General features: G+C 43.9%; 1 protein-coding gene and 1 long non-coding RNA gene across 8 annotated transcripts in view; both read left to right on the top strand.

The window, feature by feature from the left end:
• The first annotated feature begins 700 nt into the window (after positions 1 to 700).
• On the top strand, positions 701 to 10155 carry LOC118288384. Its single transcript, XR_004785861.2, has 2 exons — positions 701 to 1414; positions 9384 to 10155. It is a non-coding gene; the product is annotated as an uncharacterized LOC118288384 (long non-coding RNA).
• Positions 10156 to 14397: 4242 nt separating this feature from the next.
• The window catches only part of LOC118288382 (trinucleotide repeat-containing gene 6A protein), a 30143-nt gene continuing 22605 nt past the window's right edge, over positions 14398 to 21935 (top strand). For 3 of the 7 annotated variants that reach the window (XM_035614412.2, XM_035614411.2, XM_035614405.2), the window contains exons 1-3: positions 14398 to 14621; positions 16122 to 16173; positions 21453 to 21553. The gene's annotated coding sequence lies outside the window, so the exon portion shown is untranslated. Of the gene's footprint in view, positions 14622 to 14680; positions 15111 to 16121; positions 16174 to 21452; positions 21564 to 21935 lie in introns of those variants that run through there. The other 4 variants (XM_035614406.2, XM_035614407.2, XM_035614408.2 and 1 more) reach the window with 4 other exon arrangements.

The raw sequence follows: 21935 nt of genomic DNA, 5'->3' as shown, positions 1-21935 counted from the left end.
GAGTTATGAATCATTTGACCTCCTTTAAAGAGCAGATCATTTTCTATAAGATAAGATAAGGAAGTTAAGGAACCTTCATTCGTGGCGCACCGTCAGGACCCCACTGGACTGTGTCATCTTTGACTGACCAGTTGACCCAAAACATTTAACATACACGCAACTTTGACTTTGAAATGTTTTTTTTATTAATTGACTATTTATCTTTCATTAAGCCATCCCCCAAATCTCAGACAGTCAGCCAGAGACTGAATACAAAACAACTCCCCTCCACCGATCATCAGGTCAGCCAGGTAAGGATGTCCAAGCTGAGTAAATATATATTTTCTGCCTTTCTTTATTTCCCCCGTGCACCTTGATCCTGCTTTACTTCACAAAGCACTAAAACATCAAAGCCGTCAAACAAGCATTGGAACAAAGACGTTGTCACACAGTCCGTTCTCTGGCTGGTTGTGGTTGCTCCACTTGTTGGGAAGGTTTAGTTTGTGCAGGAGGTGGGAACATGTTGGAATAAATATGAAAGATTTGTTCAATATGATCCGATGTCTGTGCTGGCTTCTTGTGCCCAGTGTGTGCGTGCGTGTGAGGATGCCTGAAGTGTATCCAAGCTTTTCTTGCTTCATTAACTCCCTACAAGGAAGACATGGCAGAGATCCAGCCTCGCTGTCTCTGTCTGTTCTCTGTTTTGTCGCTGGGACTGCAATCACCCGATGCCAAGGCATGCTGGGATTGAACAGGGGAAAGCTGGCAGGTGTGGGATGCCCGGCTTTGCTCGGGTCCAGACCTTTGACGGAGAGGTACATGGACAGACGGGCATCTCTGGCGCTTTAATGAGGAGAGGTATCACCTCCCAGAGGTTTGTTGTGCACTTCTGCTTGTCCTCCAAAATGGCCGATTAACTTCATGGGCTTCCCAGCATCCCGCCGCGCCCCTGTGTCGCTCGGTGTCTGTGTTTCCTCTGCACTTCTTTTTTTTTTTGTTGCTCTGAAGCTCCTGACTGCTTTTTTTGCTGTTAAATCTGTGATGGTTGTCCTCTTTCTCCCATGTGCCTTAGTGTGTGTTTGTGTATGTCTGTAAATGAAGAACCCTGGAGGCAAACAAACAGACAGATAGACTATATCTGTATGTGGCAAAAATGTGAGGAATAAACATACACAGACCAATGCGAACAAAAAGATGCGTAGTCATATAAATTGCAGTGAAGTAAACTGCAGATTCAGATATGTAAGACAACAGGGGGGGAAAAAAGGCGCATTAGAAATTATGAGACAGACAGTAAGGTACAGATGGCAGACAGATGCCCAGACACACAGACAAAGATCCTGGCGGGCAGAAGGACAGACAGACAAGTGGACCCTGTAGCAATCAAGAGCAACATCCCTCCTGCTCCCCCTGTGTCGTGAGGATCAGGAACGAGGTACGCTTTTGTCAGATTCATCCTTCAGCCTGCTTTATTTCTCTGTCGTCCCGCTCATCCGCTGCACTTTGTGTCATCCCGCATGCTTATTTTAGCCTCTTTCTTCTTCTTCTTTTTTTTGTTTTGTTTCTGTCTTGCTTTCGTCTGGGTTTCCTTCCCTCCTTTGTGCCTGTGATGTGTGCCGACGTCTCAGGGCACTGTGCCAGTGCTGCCTGATGGAGACCGAGCTGTGTGCCGTGCTTGTGTTGGTGTATGCAGATTGGCTTGTTTGGGGCCGGTGGCAGCTGCAAACACTTTGTTTGTGGCATTACATCCATGTGGTAATTAAGAAAAGGAGCCGCTGCCAGTCAGTCCTGTGAGATATTGAAGTCTTAATTTATAATTTCATGAATGCATAATTTCATGAATGCATTCAATACATTCAAATTGTTTTGAGAGAAAATTTTTAAAAAAAGAAGAAATGCAGTGGAAAAAACAAACATGCAATGTCCAGCCAGCCATAGAGAAGGCAGAGCATGAGATAAATAATATATGGAGAATTCAGTCTATCACAGTGCAGGATTCTGCGTTTAGGGACTGTTTAGAAATGAATCCAAGTTGGTGCATTCAAGGTCACTTCAACCAGATCTCCATTAGAATTTTCGCAGTTTGCTTGTTTTGATTTTGTGACATCATAATCAATGCACTGCTCTCTGTGAGCTTGGATGTTGCAGCATCTTTAAATGAACCGGCAAGAAGAATTCTGACAGTAGCCAATGCCCTCGGACGCATTATTTCACAAAATAGTGCATCTTCTGTCAGATATATTAAATGTGAGATAATTACAAACCAGGAGAAAGAGGTATATTGAAAACAAATGGGCAGAAACATGCAAAATCATTACTTTGATCCTCTGAGTGCAAGTGGTGGAGGAAGCATCCTTTACTGAAGTAAAATTGGCAATACTGCAGTATATAAAAACTTAAGTAAAAGTAAGCCAGTAAATATACAATATTTCCCTCTGAAATGTTGTGTAGTAGAAGTATGACAATCTGTGTGGCAATGTTACATCCATATGTGAAAATATGACCTCATGGTATAATCTGATTTATAATATATAATCTGTGACAACATAAAATAATCTGTTATTCTGTACAGTACCTAAACAACAGGTGGAACATGTAGAGCAGCATGTCTCTGACAGTGCAGTGTTAGACTCTTCCATTGGACTGGGGGTCTGAATGTGGGTTTGAACTGCCAGGTGACAGATTTGATGTAGGTAGTTGTTGGCTGGACTTTTTCTAGGTATGTATGAGCGGGTGGCTGATGGTGAAAGGCAGATGAGCGCTGACCAATGTGCGTGGGAGGGTCAGAGGTCAGCTACAGCGAAACAGTCCTGAGCAGCCGGGAATTCTGGGCCTTGCTCAACGATTCTGGCACAGTGACACGCACACAAACTGCAGTAAACAGTTACAACAGATTATGAGCCTCACTGACAGCACACGTGGCACTGTGGGTTTCATTCTGCTGCTGCGTCACTTTCCTTTCAGTGTCAGTGAAGAAAAGGAAAAGCCTTTGTTTCTATACGGTTAACAGCCTCTAGTGGAAAGTTGTGGTAAAACCAAAGTCACAGTTATATTAATGTTTTGTCAAGTGAATTGTTATAGTAAAACTGAAAAAGAGACAGCCCCAATGATTCCCAGAGTAATTTTAGAGTTATAAATTATTTGTATGTATGTATTGATTGATTGATTTTTTTTATTTACTGGCCAGTCAGTCTCTTTCCTCTCTTTTTGTTTCATGGAGTCCCAGGATGAAAGCTTGCTTTGAAAGAAAGAGTCTGTCAGTGGCAAATGTTTCACTGGCAGTGATGGAATGTGTGTGTGTGTGTGTGTGTGTGTTTGTGTGTTTGTGTGCATGTGTGCGTGTGTGCGTGCGTGCGTGTGTGTGTGTATGTGTGTGTCGGTTGCAATTGTGTCTATGCAAATTAGGGCCGCTTTAGTATTTCTTAATCTTGAATGGTATTTAGCATTTGTTATGTGTCATGACAACATGTGCCTCACTGTGTGTGTGTGTGTGTGTGTGTGTGTGTGTGTGTCTGCTCTCCTGCCTGGCCATGTCTGTGATCACGGCTGTGTGCAGAATAACAATGAGCGTCTCAGGATACTCAGACTGTGTGTGTGTGTGTGTGTGTGTGTGTGCGTGTGCATATGTGTGTCTCTGCCAAGGGCTAGTGTTTCCCTATTGAGTTTAAGAACAGATTTAAATCCCCCATCCTCTCCTCTCCTCTGCTCACACACACACACACACACACACACACACACAGACGTACAATGCAAGGTCCACTGTGTCACTTCTGAAGAGATTTTACAGTCGATGTGTATGCAGTATGCAGATGGCACTCTTGCATGTTGGTTTTTCTGTTGGTTTTCCGTTTATTTCAGTGTACTATGAACATCAACCCTGAAGACACCTGCAGAAACTTGCACATGAGACAGTATGTGAGCCACTATAGTTTTTCAATGTTGCATTTGCATACAGTCGTCTGCATGGGTGTTGCCAAAAAAAATCATTGACTTTTTGGGCTATCGTGCAAGAAAAGAAGTGAAGTTGTCAATGGACCACATAGAGGATGTTGAGGGCAAGCTACAAAAGAACAACACCAAGGAGGTGCTGGTCCGGCTTTGGCAGCCCGGATGGTGCTAATGGGCAAACCCTTTTTGTCCATGAGTTTTCACTCATCCCCAGCACCACAGCTGCTGTTGCCCAGCCCAAAACCATGCCTCAGCTGCTGCCCTCCCCTCTCCTTGCATCCAGCCCCCTCTGTACTATTGTGGACAATATAGGAGGTGCCACGGCTCTACTCGCTCCCTGCCAGTGGAGATGGTCTTACAACCAACACAGGCTGAGGACATCTTTTCTGCACCACCTTAAGAAACAGTCTGCTTCGGTCTTGATCGTCCAGCCTAGCTTATTGTTTATGCGCTTTTGGTGCGGTTGTCTGTAATCATGATCTTACTGCGAGGCAAAAAAAAAAAATCTGTAGGTAGATGGTAGATGATGGTGCCATCCACAGCGATTTGGTGCTGGCACGAAAGATGCAGAGGATCCAGGGAGTCACTCAACCAGTGTGCAGCAGACAACTGCAGATGTTCTACCAGTCTGTGGTAACCTGTGCATGTTCTTCACTGTCGTGTGCTGTGGAGGCCGCATCAATGCTGGGGACCCCAGTAGACTTCACAAGCTGGTGACTGAAATCGGACAGTCTGTAGGCAGCGGTTGAACAGGAGGGTGAGGGATTAAATGAGGAGCCAGTTGGGGAAAAGTCAAGGTCAACAAAAATATGGTCTGAAAAACACATTTCTAGGACTAGAGAGACAATCTAAAGCTCATTTGGATCAGGATATTGTTGGTATTATTATATGGTATGAATGATGTCATAATGAAATGGCATTATTACTATATTTAAAATGTTAGCATTGCCTGAATGCAGTATATAGAGCGCGTTCAAAGGGTATCCACTGTCTCTACGCTAATTTGTGTGTGTGTGTGTGTGTGTGTGTGTGTGTGAGAGAGAGAGAGAGTGTGTGTGTGAGTGAGCCCCTTAAAAGAAAGAATAGAATGAGAACGTAGGAGAAAGAGGCTCTGCAAGTATGTGTGTGTCCGTGTGTCTGTGTGTCTGTGTGTCTGCGCATTTGTGTGTGTGTGTGTGTCTGCCAGCCAGGATGCTGGTGTGAACCAGCTAGTTTATTGTCCTGCTGCCATTGATATTGAGATGTAGAGGGGGGAAAGGAAATGTGTGTGTGTGTGTGTGAGTGTGTGTGTGTGTGTGTGTGTGTGTGTGTGTGTGTGTGTTTTAAATAGCTGTAGTCAAATTGCAGCAGTTGTAAAAAGGAAAACACACTTAATTTAAGTATAAGTAAATAAAATTAGAAATTAAAAATCTGAAATAAAAAGTAACTTCTGTCCTAGCAATAAAACGCAAAAATTAGGCCAGTATGGAATGGATATTCATTTAAAAGGAAGGTTTTATCCACCTCTGGGCACTGCAACAAGCTTTAACCACAACACTATTTTTTTTTATGACCCCATAAAGTTGATATACAAGAACAACAGTAATGAAAGTAATTAATATTGCACTGCAAAGTGTTCCAGTTAATTGTGTTGTGTGTTTCTAGATCCTTTCTTTGTTGTCTGTTTGACCTCATGAAAGCAAGTAGTAGGTTTGATATGTGTTTATTTATGCATTCGTTTAAAATGGCTGCTTGGTGAGGCATGTGCGCGAGTTGTAAGACTGAATCAAAACAGGGGAATCAAAAGAATGAGCTAAAAGAGGCTACAACGCTCAGCAGAGCTGAAGTGTGGCTGCAGAGTTGGATTGTATTGTTTTTGTGGGTTCTTAACTACAAGTGGCTCCTTTCACATTATACATTTGATCCACTGTTGTTACAATAATTGTGATTAGTGCAGCTGTAGGTTAGAAAAGGGCCCATTCTGACATGGACCCTGCTACAATGTTCATCTGTCTGTTGATGACTCTTCACATGTGCAGATCCTTGAAATAGAAAAGATCCATGCTCTGGAAGAAAAATAAATAATACATGTTAAGGGTGTCATTATCTCAAATATGGAGTTGAAACAGCCCTTCTAATATCACAGCATGCATTTCTGATGTGAATGAAAATATACGACTCTTATTTAGTAGCTTTGTTGTAAACTCAACAAACTTGAACATACCATCACCTTCATCTCACCTTCCCTCCCCCATGTTTTCATTTCTCTCTTCTCCGTTTTTAATCTCCACTCATTATCACTCTGTCCCCTGTGCTCACTGAGATGTGAAAGTTGTTGAGCCCCTTCCCCAAGTCTCTGTCTCTCTCTCTCTCTCTCTCTCCATTTCACTTCTTTAAATCTATGTCTACTCCTCTGTCTCTCTATTTTTCTCTCTCTTGCTCGCATGCTCACACTCTCTCTCACACTCAGACTGTCCTCGCTGCTCTTTTGTTCCTGGTAGATTGAGAACCAATTGCCATTTGGCACCGGGCCAGAAGCCAGCAGTGGTGGGGAGGGGAGCACACACATTCTCTTTCCTTTTCTCTCTCTCTCTCTCTCTCCCTCTCTCTCTGCCACACACACACACACACACACACACACACACACACTGACAGGTGAAGTGACCATTGACTATCCTGTTACAGTTGCACCTATCAAGGGGTTGGTACATACTGGGCAGGTGAAGAGTCAATTCTTAAAGTAGATGTCTCTCAGATTCGGATTGGTGTCACAAGTCCCATGTATTTTCTTCTTTATATTTTGACCTGCTCATGCTCCTCCTTTGCTTCAACGTTGAGTTTGACTGCGTGACACTTTCCTGCCACGATCAGCTGCCCGTGGCTTACACGGTCTGCTTCTCGTCCTCCTTGGGGAAATATCTAAAAAACAATTGAGTCACATTCTTGAGAGGTATGAAACTGATTGGAATTAAATGCACAGAGTGGATGCATTATCTTATATCTCCTCTTCATCTGCAAGTCATATATATATATATATATATATATATATATATATATGTATATATGAAAATGTTCCTCCCAGCAAAGATGTCAAAAGCTCACTCTACTGTGTGTGTGTTTGTTCAGAAGGTAACTTGATGCTGTTATGAATAAATAATGTGGACCGAAACTCTATGCACACACACACACATACACATACACACACACACACACACATACAAACACACACACACACTTGCATAAACAAGTTCAAGGTGGGAATGTTGCACCTTTACTCCATCTCGCTGTTGCTGGTGAGCATTGCTGTTCCAAGGTATTCACACATGGGTTGACGTCTGTGTAAGAGGGAGAGTTTGCATGGTGTGACAGGTGCAGACGCATTTACGTTACGCATCTCATCTCTGATCCTGGACCTACATCACTCATGGGGGACGGCAATATGCAAACTTGTTGGCTCATTAAAAACAAGCAAAGGCAGCAGAGTGAGGGATCACTTTAATGCCAACCCTGGCTTCCCTAACCCTTTCTGACACACTGCGTTCTCCAAACTTCAAGACTTAATAGTGGGAGGTTTTACTGGATTTGCTTTGTGGCAGACAGGAGAGTGAGAAACAGAGAGGTACTGCAGATAATAATAAATGGTTGAGAAAAGGGATGAATGAGGAAAGAAAAGATTAAAGGGAGGAGTAAATATTATTATTATTATTATTATTATTATTAATTGATGCAGGATATAAGCAGGATATAAAGAAAGATGAGAAATAAGGGTAAAAATAGAAATAAAAACACATTTTGACATGTTATCTAGATAAAAAAAAAAGGAAAGCGGTAGAACTCTCTCTGTGTGTGTGCGTGCGCGTGCGTGCGTGTGTGCGTGCGCATGCTTGTGTGTGTCAAGGATGATAGATCCAGGCAGCCAAGTTATCCATCTTAGAATGGAGGAGAATAAAAGGAAGAATGAGTGTTTAAATGAGAGTTGATCCATCACGATAAAACTAATCTGCATGGCTAACCAAAGGTTTGTTGCCAATTGAGGATCTTTCACGTTCCAATTCGCAACCTGCTTGTGTGTGTGTGTTTGTTTGTGCATGTGCGTGTGTGTGCGTGTGCGTGCGCGTGCGTGTATGTGTGTGTGTGTGTGCGTGTGTGTGTGTGTGCGTGTGCGCGTTTGGCGTGTGCGCAATTGGCGTGTGCATGTGTGTATGCCTGCGTGTGTGTATCCTTATGCACCATACTGTAGAAATATGATGCACTGCATCTGGAACTTTCTCTGATGTTGCCATGGTAACGCCCGTCACGCTGGTAGGCCCTCATTGCTCACTCAAACACACACGTACATCGCCGCACACTCTGATACACACACTGGTAATGAGAGACCAAGAGACTGGCAGCATGCCAGGACAATTGACACACACACCCCTTCCCCCCCATGCACGAGAACATTCTGTACACACGCACGCACACACACACAGACACAGACACAGACACAGACACAGACACACACTCACACTCCATTTTGTTCTTCTCAGACTGGCATGGGGCTTGGGGGTTGGGGCAGTGTGTGTGTGTGTGTGTGTGTGTGTGTGTGTGTGTGTGTGTGTGTGTGTGTGTGTGTTTGTGTGTGTGTGTGTGTCATGTAATGTGATGAAATCCTTTTCTATCACGATATGAGCTCTCAGTGGCTTCTTTCAGCTTCTCTCTGTCTCTGGTTCCTCCTCTCATCTCACTCTTTCCCCTCCCATCACATCATTCTCCTCTTTGTCATTCACGCTTTGAACTGCAGGTACATACATTCTCTCTCTCTCTCTCTCTCTCTCTCTCTCTCTCTCTCTCTCTCTCTCTCTCTCTCTCTCTCTCTCTCTCTCTCTCTCTCTGCAAGGGGTTTGCACAGCATTAACAAAAGACCTTGCAGTGGCTCTGTCCATGACAATAGCTCTCGGGTCAGCCTGCGTGCCCCTCGTTGCATAATGGCCCAGTGGAGAACCTAAACTATGCTTTTAGTTACAGACCCTACCAAACACAAGATGTTTACTGTACTGACTGGCACACCACCAAACCCTAACATCAAGATCTCATGTCCCTATAAGTGGCTTTCCTTCTTCTGTAAGAATCACAATTGTCCCATTGTCAAGGGTTCATAGCATTTGACTTGATGACTTTGACCCTCTGTTGGATTATAAACTAGAGACAGAACGTGTAATCTTCCGGAGGGGCTGTATGAATGCAAATGTCGGCAAATGTTCTCAGACCTAGCAGAAGGAATTATTAGGTGTAATATTAGTAATTAGCCTACTCTCAGCTCAGCTTTGTCATGACTTATAATAAGGCTCCACTTCACTCAGAGTTAAATCTGAAATCATTTCCCTCAGCATTTCCTCTGTGCATATTTACTTTGCAAGGCAGAGTTTTGGTCTCCCTCCATCTCTCTGTGAGTCTGCCTGCAATCGCTCTGTTTAAAAATGTCCCTCTCTTCACAGATTAACTTGGCACAAGATCGCTGGCACGCTGACCAACATACAGTAGGCAGCACTGATTTGCATCCGCTGACAGTCAGTAAGTCATTCTGTGTATTCAGTATGTTGAAGACATAGATGAAGCAACACTCGGCTCTAAAAGGTTTTGTGTTGGTGTGACTGGCCTTTGAATGTCGACAAATGAGCCAAAGGGACATTTTTTCTTTTGCTTCATCTTTTCTTCCTTCCCCCGACTTCAACCCCCGCAGACACATGCACTCCACTGAATGAACAATGCCAGAGTGCCAGTGCTGTCTTTACCACTTTCATGGACTGATGCTAGCACGTGGTGAGGTGCAGAGTTTTAGCATGTGACTGGATGTGTGTGTGTGTGTGATCTAAAGTGTCTGTGGGATTCTTTGTGGCATGTATCAGGGATGAAGGACAATAAATTCAGCCAATCGCTGTGCCCTGTGACCACCGATCTGCATGAGCGCATGCAGTAATAAAGGAGCAAGGCCAGCATTGGAGCAGTGATTTGAATATAAATGAATGTGAATTTAAATAAAGGGCTATGTTTGAATATGTTATGCTTTCATCCAGGAAATTTATCACAACCATCTGCATATTCAAGGCCTGGTGATGGATTATGGTGGCAGAGATGGAACGCTCCCACGGAAATAAAATATCACCTATGTATTTCGGAATGATCCGCATTGTGCGTGTGTGTATGTGTTGTGTACTTGCAAAACAAAAATCTGCAAGGGTCATCTGTAGATAAAACTCACAAGCAAAACGGCTGATGGATTAAGTTATTATTCAGCTCGTTGTGCATGTCTGCGTGTGTGTGTGTGTGTGTGTGTGAATGCCCCAAGAGCTGAAGAGGGGGAGGAGTGAAAGTTCAAGTAATTGGCTCAAGATCACGTGTAATTCTAGCCACAATGAATCCATTTGAATGCTGATGCCATGTCGATAGAGAGATGGGGCATGTAAAAGACAGAGAGTCTCATAGAATTAAATGTCAAGTTTTGGTGCAAAAGGAGGGGAAAGAAATATGGGGCAATTGTATGCATTTAATGCTAAGTTGAAAATTTAGACATGACAGGAAATCAGGTTTGGAATTTTATGTAGCAAAGGTCTCCCGCCAGATTGAACGAATACAAAGGCGGACAGCACGAGTCAGTTTGTGTTCTGCTTTGCTGATGGAAAGTGCGAGAGGAGGGTGGAGGCAGGGAGAAGATGATGAGTCTGGAGAGGGACAATGTGAAAAATGAAAGGGTTGGGGTGGTAAGTGTGGACTGGATGCGGGAGGCAGTCGGAACGAGTGATGAATGATTTGGATCAGATTCAAAGAAACAGCGAAGAAAGACGCTGAGTGGCATCAAAGTCACAGACGTGCTCAAACACAAGACATATATTTGCTGTTTTACAGGCTTCGGAACACAGACTGGAGACTCGAGCAGGAACGTAAATGTTACAGGATGTAGGAATAACTAGTTCAGGCTGACATAGGAGAAATAACACACACATGCACACACGCGCACTGCAGCAATGTGAACACTGCAGCTTAGTAGTGTGCATGTCTGTACTCAGGACAAGCCTATTACTGCTTGACATGCAAATCTCTTTCCTGACCTTCTTCTGTCTGTCAGTCTGTCTCTCACACTCTCGCGCCCTCCACATAATCTCTCCTTACCAACTCTCTCTGTGCCCTGCTCCTGCCTTTCACTCTCCCTTTTCCTCCTGTACATTCACATTTCAGCCCAATTTTCCATGCCCCCTTCTCTGGTACAATGGTCTTCCCATTATTACACACTCCCAAACTTCTGCAGCTGTAACTGATCAGTGTGTGTGTGTGTGTGTGTGTGTGTGTGTGTACGTGTGCACATGCCTCTGTTTGAAAGCCCTCTCAAATTGTTTTTCATTAACACATTGTCCAAATCATTATTGTTATTGTAATTTGTATTTGCATTTTATATTTAGAAACACAAACTGTGTGTGTGTGTGTGTGTGTGTATGTGTGTGTGTGCGTGCGTGTGCGTGTGTGTGCGTGTGTGTGCGCGTGTGCGCGCGTGCGTGTGAGAGAGAGACAGAGAGAGAGAGAGAGAGAGAGAGAGATTAAACCTTGGCCTCTTCTGCCTGTCAAGGTGACTGCCTTGACACAGACCATTACCAAACTCTTTGACATCACTGCCCTGCTCTCTGCTCCCAGTAAACATATTCACACGCATGCGCGCACACACACACACACACACACACACACACACACACACACACACACACACACACTCTGTCTACATACTGTGCAATAATCCTTGTAACCTACGAATGTCTCTTTGTACCAAAAGGGTTTTGCTCTATTGTTCTTTCTTTTTCTCTGGACTTTTCGGTTTTGTTCCAGATTACATTCTTAATCCCATGTTAGTTTGAGTCAGAATATGCTCTGATGCATATTGCACAGCGCAGATGACCTCACTTTTAACTTTACCAATCTTTCAGTCAGAACTCTGGCACAACTGGGCCCAGTGGCAAGGTGTAAAGAGATGGGAGGTTAAAGATGAAAACCACAGCAGCACTTTTGGTAGAGAGAAAAGCTACATCGTTACAACCAACAATGCATTTCAGTGCTACAAATGTTACTGAGGTTTTCACCTTCAGCAGCACCAAACTTTCACGGGTCTGTCTCTATTTGCAAAAACCAATGACTGTTATGACTGTAATTTTAAAAAAACAACACTGCCCGACAGGCCTTTGAGCTCTGGGGTTTGTTTGCATACATGTGTCAAAGCGCCCCAAACCATCTGCCATCATGTCAGTGCGTCCTGTTGTGTCTAATAGTTTCCGCCTACAGCATATACAGCTGAACTGCAGCTCTGGCAGATGATATTGATATTAGGTTACTTTAGACTTAAAGTTGCTTTTTGGTGAAAATAATGCAAAAATGATTCTGATGCTTGAATGCATTTGATCTGAATTACTGTCATATGTTGGTAGAAACTGAAGGAAAGAACTGAGAAAACAGAAGCAGAGATCTGACTGAATAACCTTTTCATGCAGCGGTAAAAACACAATTTTGCATATAGCCCTATTTTGATTCATTACTCATCAGATAGCACTCCTGCCTTCGTTGCAGAAGAATAGTAATGCTTCCCAGGTTTCATTTGGTAAGCCGAAGAAGCACCAGCCTCTGTGTCCCCCCGACATCGTCACTCTGTCTGGCTTTGTAATTATGTCTTAACAGCTGTGAAATAGGAACTTCAAACACATGCATGAAGGCAAGGAGACAACTGCAGTGATATTTTCCCACTTGGAGACCAATTATATCTGAATTCCCAGTTGCCACGAACACAACAGTAGCAGCGCGGATCCATCGGGGAAAGGGAGCTTCCCTTAGTATTTGGCAACTGTCCCCCAAGACTGAGAGCTTAGCCACTTGTTTACACAGTATGTAAACAAGTGCATTGTGTAATCTTGCTGTCTTTGATACCTGGGCCAATAAAATCATTACTTGGCAATAGATGAACTGTTCTGATCCCTCCCCCTCTTGCTCTCTCCCTCACAGTCAAATACACACAGATAAGGAAGGTAATTTGTGCACAAGGTTGTGGGTTGTTTTTGCGAGTGGTGGGTCAATGGTCATTGCTTTGCTCACACGTTGTGCCTGTCTCTCCTGTAAGCAGCACAAGGCCTTTGTCTCATTGGTGAAACGTTGGCAAATTCCACACTGTATTTGTTTCTCTGCTTTTTAGGCAGTGGCTCTCTCTATCTCTCTCTCTGTCAGTCTCTATCTCTCTCTCTATCTCTCTCTCTCTCTGTCAGTCTCTCTCTCTCTCTCTCTTTCTTTCTCTCTCTCTCTCTCTCTCTCTCTCTCTTTTCAAATCTCTCTTGGTTTTTGTTTTCTTACACAACAACCAAAGCCATGCATGAATGGCTAGTAAGACAGGCCTGGGAAAACAGAAGAGAGAGGCTGCAATTCTCCACGTTCTCTTGTTTGCCTCTGAGTGTTAGTGATAAGATAATTTCACTTTCCCTTCAGCATTCACAAGTGCTCTCAACCGCGATGTGCAGAGCAATTGCATTTCCTCTCGTATGTACGGCGGCAAAACCTGACTTCACTTTCTGTGGGCTTTTAGGTTTTTGGGGTTGCTGTTCTTGACAATGATGCCCAGCTGTTGCACTGCGTGACAGCCATGGTGCTTTGCTGGGGACTTTTTCTGAGCACACACAATCAACAGACACCTGCAGTTGCCTTTATTATTTCTTTATGTATTTATTTCACTTGGGGAAACGAGATAAGATATTCCTTTATTCGTCCCACAACGGAGACATTTTGGGAAATGAGGGAGATCAGAGCTCCACGCTGTCCAGCAGACAGACACGGGGGATACGGTGCTCTGCTCAAGGACACTTCAACAATATGGATTCTCTGGCTGAAGGCCTGTCTCTGCTTCTCCCAAAGAATTTGTGACAACATCTAAAGTATGACTGAGCAGTCAACTTAATAATTAAACATAAAATGTAGTCATAATAATAATAATAATAATAATAATCAATAAGATATGTCTGGTTCCTTGTCCTGGCATTAGGAGGGCGGTGAGGGTCAGGTGTTGGACTCATGGCCTCAGTATTGTCTCATGAATTAATTTTTTTCTTGTGCACTGGACAATTATCAATAGTGGGGGATGCCTTGTGGTGGTGAGAAGATGTATGTATTCAGTTATTCTTTATTTTATTTTTAACACGGCAAAGGCAAATTTGGTGGTGTCTTTATTACACATTCTGTTAATCAAATTTCTACACTGAAGTTGTTTTTTGGGCTCTGTGACATGTGGTGCAGTGCTCAGATTTGTCGTGATTTGATCATTCGGTAAGGGAGGAACCGTCTTCTCCGTGGCGCTCGGCTTCCACATTACTTTTACTAATCATTTCTCTCGACGCTGTTTCTGCGTCTTTGGCTGCGTTCGGTTTTCTCAGTCAGAGGAAGTGGTGAGTGTGTTTCCTGCCCCGTCCCCCCCCCCTCCACACACACACACACACACACACACGACGAACCAGAGCCGAGGCGAACGCAGAGAGAGAGAGAGAGAGGAGGGGAAAGCAGAGCTCAAGCGAAAGAAGGCTTTAGCCAGCAGCGAGTGAAGAAAATGGCGATCATGCAGGACGAGTTCCTCCCCTCGTAGATGCTGCGAACGCGCTGACATTTTCTTTTAGCCTTACAGCCGGCTTTCCTTTCCACTCTGTTGCACTTTATACTTCGAGGAGGTGAGCTTCGCTTCGACGGTGCTTTGTTCCAAGCCAGGGGACGCTCGCTTTTTGTCGAGCTAATGTGCCCAGGGTGTCCGGCGCAGGGAGGACCGGGGGGCTGCTGTGGACAAGTTGAGCAGCCGCGGTTGTTGAGTTAGCCGCGACTGAGCCGTGCTAGTCGGCTAGCGCCCCTCGGCGAGGCGCCCCGGCGGCAGTCGAAGCGAGTTTCGCTTCACGCTGCAGACAAGCGGTCGTTCGACACGTCTGCACCGGGCACACAGGTTCCGTTTGTGTGCGACTTAACCTTGCGCTAACTAGTGCGAGCGTTGATTAACCTTGGCTAGCCGGCGGCTCGCGCATTTCCGTCAGGAATCCTTCTGCGCGTTGCACGCGGTTAATGCGCGTGTTGGTGTTTCATTCCGCAGCGTCTCGTTGTTCATGGCTCGAGTGTACCGCTGTGTTCGGTCGGACACAATGCTGCTGCTGCTGCTGCTGACAAAATACCGGGTGAGCTAACTAGCCGCTTTTTTTCTCTTAGCGTTAGCTCTTCGCTAGCATTAGCAGCCGTGCTAATTCGACGACGCAGGTTGCTCGGCGGAGACTCCGACTGACTGCACGGCTTGCTCCGGGTCGGGAGGGGTGGGGGGGGGGGGGCGATGGATCAAATGTCGGAAAACACCCGAAACGTTGGTGTCGCACCGTGATATCAATGTACATGTCGGTGAGCCTGCAGAGGGGCACCCCGGCCGGGGCGGTCGACACCCTCTGTCGGCGGAGCGGGTGGTTCGCTCGACGGAGCAGACCCGCTCCGCTGCGCCGCGTTCTGCAGCCGCACTCGCCATAACTTTGGACACTCGGTCTGGCGACGATACATTGTATTCGAAGCGACTGTGGTGAGATACAATTTTAATGCCAAAGTTAACATTGGCCGCGACGGGGGGAAACCCCCCCCCCACCGGACTCGAGAGAAGCCATGTTGGTAAAGCTGTAAGTCAGGCTCCAGCTGAGATAATGGCCGATCAGGACCAGATCTGTAACTCTGACACACACACAGACACACACACACACACACACACCCCGAGTGTCTCTATCTGTCAGACACGCTCTCTATCCTGCATGAAGGGCCCGAGCTCAAGGGGCCTGGTCAGGCCGTGGCTCTTGTCATGCAGGTCAACCTGCATTTCCGCACCATCTTGTTGTCGCGTTTAGGTCCCGCTGTTTGTTTCTGGTCACGATTGTCCCCATGCAGATGATTGTGGGCGAGGGTTTGGCGACTTTCAACCTGTGAATGATAATGTTGTAACATTGAAATGGCCTCTCAGGGGTTGCACCTGACCGTGTGGCCCTCTGGCACGTAGCTGTTTGTTTTCTCACCGGTTGTTCAATCACAACAGACCACTAGAACTGTACCACGTCCACGTACGGGTTATCTTTCATTTGTAATTGAGGCGTGTTGTTGTGGAAAATGTGCTCCTTGCTATCTGAGAGATTAACCGTCTTATCTCTGCTGTCTTTCAGAGATTTGGAATTGGAAGCTGTTGCCACCAAAGAAACTGAAGCATCTTAACAGGTGAGTGCCACCACATTAACACACACTCAACTTAAAGGGGGCAGTCAGCTATGGTAATCCAATACACGTTTTGTAAGATTTAGCAAAGATTTCCTCACGGGCCGCCAGCTGTCGGTTCTGTGTGCGCCGAGAAAGAACCCTTTTTTTCGTCACAGCCCTGGTTATGTAAATTGAAAACAAAAAATTGGTGCGGACCGCACCCCACTGTACAAGTTTGTAAACATCACTCCCCGACACCTCAAGGGACGTGCTAGAGCTAAACGCTACTTCTCAGGGGGCTCGGCCTCATGGCGAGCGCGTCTGTCTCCCTCACCCGAGGCTGCGGGTTTGAGCGCAGACCAGTGCAGTAAAAAAATAATCAACAACAAACATCTTTCGTCAAAATCGCGTACTGCCCCTTTAAGAGTCTGCCAGTTTATATCACACCTTTAGCCACTTTTCTCTCGGTGATAGCCGGAAATGTGTGTGGTGGGCTGCTAAATGGTTGTGGTGGGGGGGCTGTGGGTCAGGGGGACACAGGGTGGACAGCTGCTGCTTATGCAAGCACATGCAGTTCCGTTTGAATTGAATTGGAGGGTCTGGGTTGGTCTAGGCCGTATTGTGCTGAGTAAGCTTTGCTGTTTTAAAATCACTAAATGAGAAGCCAGAGTCCTGATGTTTTGTGTGTGGAGAGGTGTTTGTGTAGCTCATTGTGCCCATATAGTTGGTCTACATGCACGCACACAAAAGCGTCATGGACCACAACTAGTCCATCACCCTGGACCAAGGCGTGTGTTTTGATGTTTTTAGATTCTAAAGCTGTTCATAAATGGTGTTGTCATGCATAATTTCCTGAATTGTTTTGTTATGATTGTGCTGTTGCTGTAGAGAGCTGGTGAACCAACTCACTGCTCTTTGACACTTCTCATCTCCAAAAGTGTCTGTTGTTGTCTGCATTTATTGCTTTGAAAATATTGTTTGGTTTATGGCTTTGTTAAGTATTCGGTTATGCTGGTTCATTACTAAAGACAGATGTTTTACATTCTCCCAGCATGGTGCCATATTTTCCTGGTGTGTCTGTTTGTGTTAGTGTGCAAGTGACTGCTGCTGAATGCGAGCAGTTCTGTCCTAAAGTCTACAGTTAGCATTTGGTAAAAGGTTAACCACAGTATTGTGAATGTAACCTAATCGGGATTACATAGGGAGTGTTTAGCATTTCTACTCTCCGATTATCTTTAAACAAAAGAATCCTTTTGAGTGATTTTCTATCATGCATCTTGCTCACAGATCCAGTTAATAGCTTTTGGTCCTGTTGAATTTTTAAATATAACTGTCAAGATAATGTGTAATGAGTTGTGACTGGTGTTATTTCCTTTGACTTCGTAGAACAATGTGTTGTTTAGCTTCACTTTCACTTTCGGTTGTTGTCCGACTCCATTCCTGTTCTCTAAACATATTTTCATGCTTGTCTTAAAATAATTTTCACAAGAGGCTGAAGCTGCTGCACTGTAAACTTACACAAAACAACCCCACAGTTAAATGGCCAACTTGCGACTGTTACGTTGGGAATTGTGCTATAAATTCCTTATCTTGCAACACTGATTGGAGGTTGGATAGTCGACCATTGTTCCTCTGAGCAGTGAAGCCACACCTCCAGGTGGTCATAAGACTGAAGCGAGCCCGGAGCAGGAGTGAAACGCTTAATGCTGTTGACCTGTGCCGGTGCGAGTGGGATGCAAGCCACACAAAGCCAATTTTACTCCAGCAACACGTTTAAAAAGTGTGGATTGTCAATTGTGTGTTTGGGTTTGCAGTTTGCAACAAGTTAATGTAGCTGAGCTTTTGAGTCAGAAGTTTTGAGGACCATACATTTTTATCCCTGGTGTAATGGTTTTTGATTTAAACATGTAATACAAAATGTTGATATATGAATGGTTGCGCTTGTATATTTAAAAATAGCAATCCTACTTAAACCCGTATTTCAGAAACAGCCTTGATGTAGGAAATACTCTGATTCACAATTTACCCTACCCTCTTCTGCCAGTAGCAACATTGAAATGCTTATTTCAGCCAGACATTTCATATCGCCTTTCTCAAGTTACCACGACCTGAGATGAACTGGCCTGATTTGGACTCCTCTGTCTAAACAAGACATTTAAATGGAAAATGTCACATCTTGCAATGTCCGCCTCACAGCACCTTCCCTGCTGAGCTTTAGTTTGTGATGAGGAGATACCTGCTGTCATTCACTAATTGAGTGATGGCGTTCCTGGCCGGAGCCTCCAGTCTGAGAACATGCTAATGCAAATTGATGCAAATGATGTGGTGTTGTACATGCAAATTAGCCATGCGACTAAGCGCCGTTTTTTGTTCTTCAGGGATAGAGAAGCCGACGTGAGGGTGTTAATAGATGCTTGTGTCTATCGGTTTATGTTTTGGTGTATGTCTGTTGTGTTTGTGTGAAAATAACATCTTCCGAAAGGCAACAAACACAATCAATACCCAGTTCTTGCCGACTTCACTGTATGACTCACTTCTGGGAGTGAAAATCACTTGAAGGGTTTAAGGATCCAAAATGTGAAGTCTCAGACATCGGCTCTCTACCACCTCAGAAATCTCAATATTAATTCATTATAAAAAAAAGTTAAGTGGGAGGCCACAAAACATTTTACACTATGAATCTCACAAGAATAGAGTTTGCTGTAACACCAAGTGAATGAAGCATATTCCACACTGACTCAATGGCATGCCATACTCTGAATAACTTTTCACAATTAAATGCATAACGCCCAAGAAAATAATAGCAGTGTACACGGTAACTCCAGTTTTGTACGTGTACCTGTTGTCCTGCACCTTGAAAACAAACAGGAATGGACAGTTGTCAAACTGCTAGTCTGATTTATCACAGTTGTGTACAATGCTAGATAAATAAAACCATTTCTCATTATTGTTTTTCTAATTATCTGAAGTTATTATTGAAGTAAAAAGTCATTATGTGGCACCATCTTTGATGGGCTATAGTTTGTCTGAGTGGACCTACCCTCCTGAACTCTGACCCTTGCTCTGACACACAGACACTTTCCACACCTACAGCCATGACCTTTTTAAAGGTAATCGTTAAGGTGAGTGACCACAATGGTTGTGTTCAGACTGTGAACAGCTCAGTATCCCCAAAAACGCATAGGAATGCTTTGGTGTGGGTGTGTAGCTAAAGGCGTTAGTGAGAAAATGAAGTATGGCAGACAAACTGCAGTTTGAATTCTTGAGTTTCAAGGCTTTGTAACACTGTGAGACAGGATTTTATGACTCTGCAAAAAGAAAGTCAAAATGTTCAGTTTTTGTTACCATATGAATTGCCATTTTCTGTTTTCTGTCTTTGTAGATGAAAACAATATTGAATATCTTTGTGTTTTGGATTGCTGGTCAGACAAAACAGGCAACAAAACAAGGTTGCCACCTTGGGGTCTATATTTTTTATAGACTAAAAAGTTATTTAAAAAAAACCGTTGTTGCAGCATTGTTTAGTTGTTTAATGCAAGGCTGGTTGGATTGTGGTTGAATTGGTTGAAGTCCCCCCCGGTTCAGACTGCCTCTGTCCTCTTTATTCATTTTGCGTTAGGTGACTGGAAGTGTCCCCCTCCCTCCGTCAGCTGTAGTTGTCGGGGGATGGGCAATTGTCGGTCCATTCATAAACAGATGCTGTCCGTGGTGGTGTGTATGTGTGCACTCCAGGAGGGCCCCCACCATGCTTTACTGTTGTTGTTGTTGAACCCAGAGCCATCTGCTGAAGTACTTGATGGTTGGAAAGGAGTGGAGGAAGGAGATGGGGGGGTGGAGGGTTATGGGAACAGAGAGAATTATGGTGTCTGAAGGTAGTAGCAAAAATGTATTCACCTCATTTTGTATTTATAGTTTTATTATAACGGTTTAATGCAAACAGGTGATTTATTTATCATTTGGGGAAATAATGGCCTATCTGATGAGTGTGACTTTTGATGGTGTCTTTTGAAGCAAGCTTTTACCTGATTTTTCTGACTGAGGTCACACGTTATTCACTGGTCATCTTCAAACTTCCTCTCATCAGAGTCTGTAACTTAAATTCCACCAACAGGACTAAAACTCAAACTTTCAGCATGTAATAGATTTAGATATGTGACAATGGAGAATTAATCAACACCATTGTAAATGTGGCAGTGGTAATAAAGGATGATTTGACTGATTTTCAATGGTTGTCCTTGTCCCTTAGCCAGTGGCTAAATTTGCCTTTAGCTTTAACTTGTTGTTAATGAGTTGGTGCACTCGTGAGGGGACGCCTCTGCCTGAATGTTTATTACATAAATGAATAAATAAAGGTTATTTATTTAATAATACTTAATATTTTGGATCATAGTTGTTTTGAAGCAAAAATTGTTGCTAACATTTAAAAAAAAAACGGCGTTTGTGGTGCAGAATCCCATTCGGCATCTTATCTTTAATAGATTGTGTAAGAACATTTACATATTTCTGAGCCACTGTGTAGTTATCAAACTAAACTGAGCCAAATAAATAAACATTTTAATGTTGCAGCCATGGTGCATGACTGTCTTAGTTGTTGCAACCCCTCTGTTTATAGCAAAGGTAAGTGTGGTGCTGTAATCCCATTATCGGATTAGACTTTCCCCTGCAGGCTAAATGGCACACCCGCAGGGACCAGTGTAGCTAAACTTAACACTCACGAGTAAGAAACTATAGTCTGATAATAAACTTATAAGACATGACTAAAAACTTTAGCTTATTTGTTTTTGGGTGCTGAGACCTGATGTTTTCATCTTGTTTCATGTCGTTACCAGGCGATATAAACAGGTGCCATTCTACTAGTGTCAGCAACAATTATTGTGAATTAAAAACTCATTGTGACCAAAGCACAGCACCACAAGCCAAAAAAAAGAAACAGATCCAGTGGTTATTTTCTTTGTTATTATCATAATTATAAGATTAATTTGCCTGGAATTGGTCAGTCAATGGTTTGAGAAAAATGGTCTGTGTACTTGTGGATTTGTGTGCATGCTGGCACAACATTAAAGATATTGGTGGATACTGCTGCAGCACTTGGTCTTCAGTTTCAATGTGTTCGGATTGCAACCAGCTCCCTCATCTCAACCTGGTGTATCCAGTTTCAGATTTTCCTCCCTAGAGTTCAGCTAAGTTTTAATGATTAGATTATCAGATTGCCTTTAGAGAAAGAGCCATGTTAAACAAACTACAATAGCAAACATGGTGCAATGTGCCGTAATGGCGTCCCCTCCTTTTCTGCTCCACAGCGATCAAACCCATAGAGGGAAGAACAGTGGATGGAAGAGAGAGAGAGAGACGGAGAATGTGAAGAGGAAGGAGGATAAGAAAATACAGGACTGGGCAAAAGGTGAGTGAAGGTCTGTTTGTTCTGGGTCCCCCGAAAAAAATTAAACAGATGATTTTAGTCATTTTCTTTAACAGTTTGCTGAACTGGCGACATTACAGAATTTAGTAAAAGTCATAACATGTCATCCCACTTTTTGAAAATATTATTTATCAGCCAGCCCTAAGTCCAGTTGCTTGTAATGAGTTGCTATTGTTAAGGCAGTCTTCCTCTTTGTGGAGTCAGCCTTTGTAATTTATCAGCATCTGCTGCTTCTTGGACACCAACTTCCGTTCACCTGGCACAGACCTGTTTATCTGCAATGAACGGTGTGCTATTAAAACCTCTAGATTCAGCTCTCATAGTGTTCAATTAACCCATTTTACCGGCTGACAGATGCAGTTTT

The sequence above is a fragment of the Scophthalmus maximus genome, chromosome 17 (genome assembly GCF_022379125.1).
Source record: "Scophthalmus maximus strain ysfricsl-2021 chromosome 17, ASM2237912v1, whole genome shotgun sequence".
In the NCBI taxonomy this organism is placed as follows: domain Eukaryota; kingdom Metazoa; phylum Chordata; class Actinopteri; order Pleuronectiformes; family Scophthalmidae; genus Scophthalmus; species Scophthalmus maximus.
This window is presented reverse-complemented; position numbering and strand designations above follow the sequence as displayed.